Below are 10,655 nucleotides of genomic sequence, written 5' to 3' on the forward strand. Positions count from 1 at the left end.
GCAAAATCCTGTCTCTACTAAAAATACAAAATTTAGCCAGGCTTAGTGGCAGGTGACTATAGTCCCAGCTACTCGGGAGGTTAAGGCACAAGAATCGTTTGAACCGGGGAAGCAGAGGTTGCAGCGAGCCAAGATTGCACTACTGTACTCCAGCCTGGATGACAGAGTGCAACTGTATCTCAAAAAACAAAAACAAACCAAACACAGGTTTATATAAACATACATACAATTTTAGTGCACTAAAAACATAGTTTATTATGCTTTTAAAATTCTCATTAAATATAAATAGCAAACTTATACCAAAAACTTACTATAATGTAGAAAAAAATTTGAAAAACCGATGCTACATTTATACAATATATAATATAGTTTTTAATGAAAATCATGGGTAAAAATTGACATTTCTGAGCTGAACCCAGATAGCTGTTTATGCATTTATTTGTGTTACCTACATACTGTCAAGACCTGTGAAGGATCGGAGATTTACACTACTTTCAAGCCAACATGTTAGACTGTCACGAGCTAATAAATGCTGCCAGAGGAAAGAAATCTCCTGGGTGATAGACAAGGTATTTGTTACTTACAATAACAGGGGTAGCCAGAATATCAACATTTCCTTGTGACCACTGGGCTCTAGTTCCCTGAGCCCCAGTTGTCACAGAGCAACTTGAATAGGGCCACATGCCACCTGCACATGCAGTGTGTTGCATTATAGGAGAGAAAACCCTAAACTTCAGAAGCTGGAATCTTTAATCATGGGAAAGATGCCTATCCCTTTGCACTAGCAGGAGACACCAGCTCTACCTTCCAGGGAGATATGCAAACCTGACCGCTGCTATGAAGTCACTACAGCATCTTCCAAAGCTACTCACTGTATATAGAAATAATCTTGAAAAGATAGACAAGAACAAAGGCAGCCACAGCCTCTGTTCACAAAACACACAGGAAAGCGTGAGACCCATGGAAAATTATCTTCCAGCACGTCTTCAAAGCTGGTTTAAGGACAATAAAGTTTAACAAAAGGAAATCACATTAATAAAGTAATTAGAAAACCCAAACTACAAAAAGAGCAAAGATACAAACTAAGAAAACTAACAAAATTGCTATCACAGAGAATCGCCTCTTATTCTAGCTCCAAACAACTAGTAGAAGCTGCCAGCTGTGGAGGATTCCTAGGTTCCATATACACAGCAAGATACATCTGTGACAAGTGCAGGAGAGGAAAGCAGAGCACAGACAAGTGTCACAGGTATCATCTCTAGCAAAATGTAGTCCAAGTGAATACAAAGTGTACCAGCATCGAAATATACCTGTGGCCAGGCATGGTGGCTCAAGCCTGTAATCCCAGCACTTTGTGAGGCTGAGGTGGGCAGATCATGAGGTCAGGAGTTCAAGACCAGCCTGGCCAACATGGTGAAACCCCGTCCCTACTAAAAACACAAAAATTATCTGGGTGCAGTGGCAGGCACCTGTAATCCCAGCTACTTGGGAGGCTGAGGCAGGAGAATTGCTTGAACCCGGGAGGTAGAGGTTGTAGTGAGCAGAGATCCTACCCCTGCACTCCATGCTGGGAAACAAGAGCAAGACTCCATCTCAGAATAGATAAATAAATAAAAAATAAAAAAAAAACCCAACCAAATAAATAAATATACCTGTATACACTACCACTATGCATAAAGGTATGCTTTTCAAGGCCATGCTATTCATTCGCAAAAGACTAACAGTAGGGTAGAACAGCACCTACTAAATTCATTTGAATACCTACAGTATTCAAAACGAGAAAGCAGACTTCTGCAGATAGACTTTAAAAAAGTGGCAGAGGCCGGGAGCAGTGGCTCACCCCTATAATCTCAGCACTTTGGGAGGCCAAGGCAGGCGGATCACTTGAGGTCAGGAGATCGAGACCAGCCTGGCCAACATGACGGAATCCCATCTCTACTAAAAATATGAAAAAAAAAAAAAAAGCCAGACGTCATGGCGGGTGCCTGTAATCCCAGCTACTCAGGGGGCTGAGGCAGGAGAACCACGTGAACCCGGGGAGGTAGAGGTTACAGTAAGCCAAGATTGTGCCACTGCACTCCAGGCCCAGCGATCGAGCGAGAGACCAGTTCGGAAAATAAATAAATATAAAGGAGGCCAGGCATGGTGGCTCATGCCTGTAATCCCAGCACTGTCGGGGAGGCCAAGGCAGGAGGATCCCTTGAGCCCGGGAGATCAAGACTAGCCTGAGTAACACCCATCTATACAAGCAATATGAAAATTAGCTGGGTGTGAAGATGCACGCTTTGCAGTCCCAGCTACTCTGGAGGCTGAGGTGGAAGGATCACTTGAGCCCAGGATGTTGAAGTTACAGTGAGCCATAATTGTGCCACTGCACTCCAGTCCGGGTGACACCAAGAGACCTTCAAGAAGATGCACAGGCATAGTTTTAAGGGAATATGTATGCACAACCTCAAATTCAAAGACAGATTTGCCTGAGAACATACACCCGTGTGCCAGGGGAGTAATCACTTCCCACCTCCCCTTTCCTAGCCACCCTTCTGTTTCACAAAATAAAACAATTCGTCCCACTCAAGCTATCTAAATATTTACAATGACAGTGCTGATATTTTTTGTTGTTGTTGTTAAAAACCTTGACTCTTTCATCAGCAAAGAATGCACAGAGTTTGTATGAAACACTGAAAAAAATGGTTTGACAGAAGCGGCTTTGTCAGCTAACTTATTTAATAGATATTTCTCATAAGTTAAATAAATTAAATCTGCAGTTCAAACGTTTTGTTGATAATTAGTTTAGAGCACAGAAAGAAACTTCAGTGAAAAATACTGTTTTGCAACAGTATATTGAAGAAGACAATAACTCAATTTTCCCAATCTTTTTCAAGTGTATCCGGCCAAACAACGTGTCTCAAGGGAAAAAAAAAAACCATATACAATGAACAGTCATTGTGATATAACTTGGCAATGCCTTTTTAGATATGTTCTGGGGATTTGAGAAGATGAATAAATAATGACTAGGTAACAAATCCTTTTCCAAGTCAGGTGGTGTTTAATTATTTTAACGAAATTGAGGAAAAGTCTAATTTAATTATCAGTTAATCATCAAAACAATTTTTTGGTATGTGATCTACAAAATTCAACTGCTTGTAACATTATCTGCTTTAGTTATTAATAAACTTCTTTGTAAAAGTACACTAAAATACCAGTATAAAAAGGAAAATTTTTCTCTTAAAAAAGTGTTAATTGTGTAATATGATAAAGTATCAACTACTATAACTTTTTAAAAGTATCAGCTTCATTAAAATACAATTCACAGTATATTCTTTTAAACCATATACTTCAGTGATTTTTAATACAGTTGTGCAATCACTGTTAGGCAGGAATCTAGACCCAACATGGCGGCGTTACCCGGCGTAGCAGGCCTTTTGTTAAAGACTCCCTTCACCCTTGTACACACCCGCAGACTTACATGCGTCAGAGTTCTGGCTGGGCAACCACACTCCCCCATGACCTGCAGCTCACCTGCATTCCACAAGTTTGTAAACAGCAGTTTCGGTTGACAGTTTCCAAAGACCCCTTCCTCATGACCCTTACTCAACTCCTGCCCTAGTAGTTTCAAGACCCCCCAGGCCCTGTTTGCACAACCAGCTTCCCTACCTCTCGGGCTATAAAAAGCCCCTACCCTCCTCCCTCAGCGCGACTTCCTCGGCCCACGCCTTTGGACCGAGGAACCTCGCCCGCGAGTCCTAATAAAGGCTATTCTCACTGCCATTTGCCTTGTGTCTTCGTTCCTGGTTCGGCTCCAGCCTCAGTTTACCTTTATAATCACCACCACTATCTACACTCAGAACATTTACCCCCTAAAGAAACTCCACACTCACCAGCAGTTATTCTCCAAATCTCTTCCACCACCCTCACTAGGGATCATCTGGCAACCACAAATCTGCATTTTCTTTAAACAGATTTGCCTACTCAGGACATTTGAAATAAATGGAATCATATAAAATGTAGCCTTTTATGACTAGCTTCTTTTACTTAACATGTTTTCCAAGTTCATCCATGTTGATGAATAAATCAGTATTTAACATCATTTCTAAATAACAGTCCATTGTATGGATATAACAATTGCGTTTCTTCATGTATAAATTGATGAATGTTTAGACTATTTTCTCTTTTTGGCTACTATCAATAATGCTGCTATAAATATTCATGTATAAGTTTTTGTGTAAACATGCTTTCATTCCTAGATTTAGGAGTGGGATTACTGAATCCTATTGTAATCTTGTGTATTCTTTTAAGGAACTGCCAGACTCACTTCCAAAGTGGCTGCATCATTTCACATTGCCACTAGCAGTGCCTGAGGGTTCCAATTTCCCTCTAACCTCAGGAACACTAACATTTGTCCCTTTTACTTTAGGTATTGTTATGGGTACGAATGGGTATGCCATGGTTTTGATTTGCATTTGACCCTCAGCATTTTTTTCATGTGCTAATTAGCCATTTGTATATCTTCTTTAGAGAAATGCCTGTTAAAATCCTATTTTCCTTTCTTATTGGGATATTTATATTTTTGTTATTCAGTTGTAGGACTTCTTTACATATTCTAGATATAATTTCCTTATCAGATATATACTTTAAAAATATTTTCTCTCATTATGTGGGTGTCTTTCCACTTTTTTTCATTTTCTTGATGATGTCCTTTTTAAGCAGGGTATTTCCCTGACCCCTTCGTGGGCAGAAATGGGAGTATATGAGCACTGGAGTCAGCCACTCCACTCACTCAAGCCTGCTGTGTTTCACCCCTTGCTGGAGGGAACACAAAGGTGAGTGGGTATGGCAGCTAGGGTGAATGCCTTCGGGCACCAGCTGGAGTGAACTCTGTACTGGCCCCACGGCAACATCTGGGGAGGGGTGCCTGTGACCCTTGAAGTCCCAGAGGAAGTATCCGGGTGCTCTTTTAGCTTGGCTGTCTGCTATGGCTTAAGTGCTAACAGCTCAGTGGATCCTCTGCGTTTTTGCGTGAGGTGGCTGCCTTCTGCCAGCAAGGGCAAAGTATCAGTGTGACAGCCTTTTGCAACCACACTTGTGGCACCTGAGCGCTTGTCCAGCATCCAGGAGAAATGAGGTTGTACAAACAAATTGGAGGATGGTAAATTCAAGACATTTTATTGCCAACGGAAGTGGTTCTCAGCAGGAAGGGGAACTGGAAAGCGGACAGAGTGGGAAGGTAAACTCCACTGAAGTCTGGCTGTCTCTGGCCAGATTCTTCTTGGAAATTATACTGTCAAACTGTCCCTCTGAAGTCAACCCACTTCTCTCTGACATCTAGCTGCAGTCTCCAATGTCCAGCTGCTTCTCCTCTCTCTGCTGGCTGAGCCTGGGGCTTTTACAGGCACAGCAATGGGGGATAGGGCAGGCCATGGGTGGCTTTCGAAAAGGCAACATTTGAGCAGGAAATCAGGGATGTAAGTTATCACTTTGGGCCACCATATCAGGCTTTTCAGCTTGAGGGTGGAGCCCTCACTGGCAACCCATCCTCTTTGGCCCAGAATTTCCCTGCCTCCTGTCCCTATCACTTTGAAGCACAAAAGGTTTTCATTAGTAGCTGAAATCCAGTTCACCTATGTTTTATTTCATTACTTGTGCATTTTATATCTAAGAAATCACTGCCTAATCCAACATCACAAAGATTTACTCCTAAGAATTTTGCAGCATTAGCTCTTGTATTTAGATATTTGACCCATTTTGAGTTCATTTTTTTTTTTTGACAGAAAGCAGAGATTTGACTTTATTCTTTTACATGTGGATATTCAGTTGTTACAATATCATTTACTGGAAAGACTATTTTTCCCCACCAAATTGCTTTGAAACTCTTTTTGAAATCAACAGACCATAAATGTAAGGTATTATTTTTAGACACTTGATTATACGGCAATGATCTAGCTGTTGAGCTTTATACCAGCATAATTCTTGACTACTGAAGCTCTGCACTGAGTTTACCATGTTAATAGTTTTAAGCATACATTTCAGTACCATTTCACATTAGTATATTCACACTGTTGTGGAACAGAATTCCAAAACCATTTCATCTCACTAATCTCAAACTCTATACCCATTAAATAGCTTCTCTTTTCCCCTTCATGCCAACCACTTGTAACCAACATTCTACTTTGTTTCTATGATTTTAACAACTTTACTTACCTCAAATAAATGGAATCATATTTTTTCTTTTTGTGACTGGCTTATTTCATTCACTTAGCATAATGTCCTCAAGGTTCATCCATGTTGTAGCATGTGACAGGATTTCTTTCCTTTTTAAGGCTGAACGATTTTCCATTTTTTGTAGAGACCACATTTTATTTATACATAAATCTGTGGATGAACATTTGGTCTGCTTCTACTTCTTGGTTAATGTGAAAAGTGTGGAAATGAACATGGGTGGGCAAGTATCTCTTCAAAATCCAGCTTTAAATTTTATATATATATATATACATGCAGAAATGAGATTGCTGTATCATATCAGTTATATTTTTCATTTTTTTGCAGACCCTCCAAGCTATTTTCCATAGTGGTTGCACCATTTTACAACTCCTACAACAGTACGTTTCTAATTTCTCTATATCCTTGCCAAAAATATTTTCTATTTTTTTGATAGCAACGATCCTAGTGGGTATCAGGTGATACCCTACTGTAATTTTTATTTGCATTTCTAGATTAGAGAGTGTTGAGTATGTTTTCATATGCTTGTGAACTCTTCTTTCTTTTTTTGAGATGGAGTTTTGCTCTCATGGCCCAGGCTGGAGTGCAGTGGCACAATCTCTGCTCACTGTGACCTCTGCCTCCCAGGTTCAAGTGTTTCTCCTGACTCGGCCTCCCAAGTAGCTGGGATTACAGGTGCCTGCCATCATGCCCAGCCAATTTTTTGTATTTTTAGTAGACATGGGGTTTCACCATGTTGCACAGGCTGGTCTTGAACCCTTGACCTCAGGTGACCTGCCCACTTTGGCCTTCCAAAGTGCTGGGATTACAGGAGTGAGCCACTGCGCCCAGCCCTTGTGAACATTTCTAGACCATCTTTGGATAAGTATCTATTACAGTATTTTTTCCCTTTTAAAATCAGGATATTTGATTTTTACATGTAGAAATACAGGAGTTCTTTATACAGTCTGATATTAACTCCTTATAGGTATATGATTTGTAAACATTTTATTCTATTCTGTAGGTTGCCTTTACACGCCCCTTTGTTTTAAGACACAAAAGTTTAAGTTTGATGTAGTCCCATTTTTGCTTTTGTTGCATGTGCTTTTGGTGTCATAGCGAAGAAATTGCCAGCACATACAATAATGTGATGCTTTTGCCCTATGTTTTTTCCTCAGGATTTTATAGTTTCAGGATTACATTTAGGTCTTAAAACATTGAGATAATTTTTGCACACTGTGTGATATAAGGGTCCTACTTCTCATTTTTGCATAAATATACTGTATTCACACCACCATTTTTTAAAAAGTCTGACATTTCCCCAATGAGTGGTCTTAGCACTCTTGTTAAAGATTTGAAGATTTGCGCCCTCTATTCTATTGCATTAGCCTGTCCTTATGCCAGTTCCACACTATTTTGACTACTGTAGCTTAGTAATATGTTTGAAATCACATATGAGTACTCCAACTCTGTTATTTTTCAAAATGTTCTGATTATTTGGGGTACCTTGAGCTCTCATATAATTTTTAGAATACTTTCCATCTCTGGGATAAATGTTACTGACATTTTGATAGTAATTGTGTTGAATCTGTAGATTACTTTGTACAGTATAACATATTAAAAAATTAAGTCTTCCAGTCCATGAACATGAAATATTTCCCCATTTATTTGTATCTTATTATTCTGCAGCATGGTTTGATAACTTTTGAAATGGAGAAATCAGGAGTCCTCCAATTTTTTGTCTCTTTTTCTACATTTTGACTATTCTGAGTCCTTTGCATTTCCACATAAATTTCAGGATTTGTCTGTCAATTTCTTTACATACATACACAAAGTCAACTTGGATTTTCACAGTGATTATGTTGAATCTGAAGATCAGTTTGGAGAGTACTTCAGTCTTAACAATAAAGTTACAACACATGACTACAAAATCTTTCCACTTTTACAGTTTCTTTTTTCAGTATTTTATAGTTTCACTTGAACTAATTTTGCTAAATTTATTCTCTAATATCTTGATCTTTTTGAGGCTACTGTAAAATTAATTTCACTTTTAATGTTCGTTGCTAGTATATAGAAATACAATTGTTTTGTAAACGCTCAACTTGTATTTTGCAGCCTTCCTAAACATCTTTAGTTCTAATAGGTTTTTTCTTTTGTAGAGTCCTGAAGATCCTCTACACACAAGATCAGTTCTCCCATACAGATTCTTTTAGTTATTCCTTTAATTTTGTTTTAAAGACACAAAATATTTTATTATGCCACATATAAACAGTTTTTAAAAACTGAAACATAACAGCTATATATATTTTTAGAATATATGTGATATCTTGATATATGTATGTAACGTATAATGATCAGAACAGGGCAAAAGGGACATCCATCACCCCAAAAATTCACCCCTTCTTTGTGCTGGGGACATTTCAATTGCTCTCCACCAGTTATTTTAAAATATACAAATTATTGTTAACTATAGTCACTCTACTGCAGTACTGAACAATACACCGTGTTCCTTCTGACTGTATTTTTGTGCCCATTAACCTAACATCTTTTTTTTTTTCCAGTTTGAATTTTGACTCAGCAATGCTCATGCCTACATCTCTTACTTCTGTAGTTGGTACAGCCTGTTCCCGCTGCTGCTGCTTCTTGGTCTTCAGGTTCTCCCTATGCTTGTTGAGCCAGTGGCATATGATACAAGTATTCTCGGGCCACAGATCTGGGAACTAGTATTTCTTGCTCTTGTAGAACTTCCTGAGGTTTGCTTTCTGAGTTGGCTAATGACAGTGAGAACACAGGGAACAGATTTGGAAATGACTATAATCTAAGAGAACTGGAATGTCAGGCACCTGTCACTTTGGCAACATACATCTGAGACAGGTCTACCTTCAGGTTGTCCAGCTATCTTAGCAGCTCCTCCTCCTTCTTGCCTCAAAGATCCTGAGCCTTAATCTTGGCTATGGCTGCAAAAGCCACCACCACTGCCAAATGCCCCAAGGGAAAGAAAAAAGTGCCCATTAATCAACCTTTCAAAATCCTTTCTAAAACCCCTGTGCCCCCTCCTCCCTCCTTCTAGCTTCTGGTAACCACCAATCTACTCTCTACCTTCATGAAATCTACATTTTAAGCCCCCACATTTGAGAAAGAACATATGGTATATGTCATTCTGTGTCGGTTTATTTCACTTAACGTAATGACCTCTGTGTTCCATCCACATTGCTGCAGATAACATAATTTCATCATTATCTATGGCTGAATAATATTCTACTTATATTTATGTACCACATTTTCTATATCCACTCATCCATAGATTAACATTTAGGTGAATTTCATATCTTGGCTAATGTGAATAGTACTACAATAAACATGGGAGTGCAGACATTTCTTTAATATACAGACTTCCTTTTTTTAAAATAGATACCAAGCAGTGGGAATGCAGAGTCATATGGTAGTTCTATAGTTTTTCAATGAGCATTCGCACTCTTTTTCATACTTTTTCAGACACTGTACAAGTTTCCCTTTCTCTTCATCCTGGCCAGTACTCATTGTTTATTGTCTTTTTGATAACCATTTTAACTGTGGTAAAATGATATCTCAATGTGGTTTCAATTTGCATTTCCCTGATGATTAGTAATGTTGAATATATATTCATATGTCTGTTAGCCATTTCTATGTCTTCTTTTGAGAAATATCTATTCCATCAAAAATTTTGCCCATTTTAAAATCGAGTTATTTGACCATTTGTTATTTATATACTCTTGTTATTAACCCCTTTTCAAATGGAGAGCTCAAAAATATCTTCTACCACTCTGTAGGTTGTATCTTCACTTTGTTGATTATGTCCTTTACTGGGCAGAAGTGTTTTCACTTGATGGGACACCGTGTCTGAATATTTTAGCATTTGTTGATCATAATTTAGAGGTCTTGCCCTCACCCCCGCCCAACCCCCTGCAAAATCTTTACTCATCCCAACATTGTAAAGCGTTTCCGCAATCTTTTCTTCTAGTAGTTTCATATTTTTAGGTCTTACATTTAAGTCTTTAATTCAAGTTGAGGTGATTTTTGTAAATTGTGGAAGTTAAGAGCCTACTTTGATTCTTCTTCATAAGTATATCCAGTTTTCTGAGCACCATTTATTGAAGAAATGCTGCATTCCTCAAAGTATGTTCTTGGAGACTTTGTCAAAAATAAGTTGGCTATAAATGCACAGATTTCTAGGTTTGTCTATTCTGTTCCACTGACCAATGTGTATGTCCATGCCAGCACCATACTATATTGGTTACCATGGCTTTATATATAACATATATAATAGTATAAACACATATACTATTATATATGATATATATATACATATTTTTCTTTTTTTTTTTTTGAGAGGGAGTCTGGCTCTGTCGCCCAGGCTGCAGTGCAGTGGCGCAATCTCGGCTCAGTGTAAGCTCTGCCTCCTGGCTTCACACCATTCTCCT

The 10,655-nt window shown here is 38.7% G+C and overlaps 1 protein-coding gene across 2 annotated transcripts in view; it reads right to left on the bottom strand.

Moving 5' to 3' along the window:
* The window catches only part of PSD3 (pleckstrin and Sec7 domain containing 3), a 594,572-nt gene that overhangs the window by 253,131 nt on the left and 330,786 nt on the right, over window positions 1-10,655 (bottom strand). The gene's annotated exons all lie outside the window — the stretch shown is intronic.

Source organism: Mandrillus leucophaeus, unplaced genomic scaffold (genome assembly GCF_000951045.1).
Source record: "Mandrillus leucophaeus isolate KB7577 unplaced genomic scaffold, Mleu.le_1.0 Scaffold204, whole genome shotgun sequence".
Lineage (NCBI taxonomy): Eukaryota > Metazoa > Chordata > Mammalia > Primates > Cercopithecidae > Mandrillus > Mandrillus leucophaeus.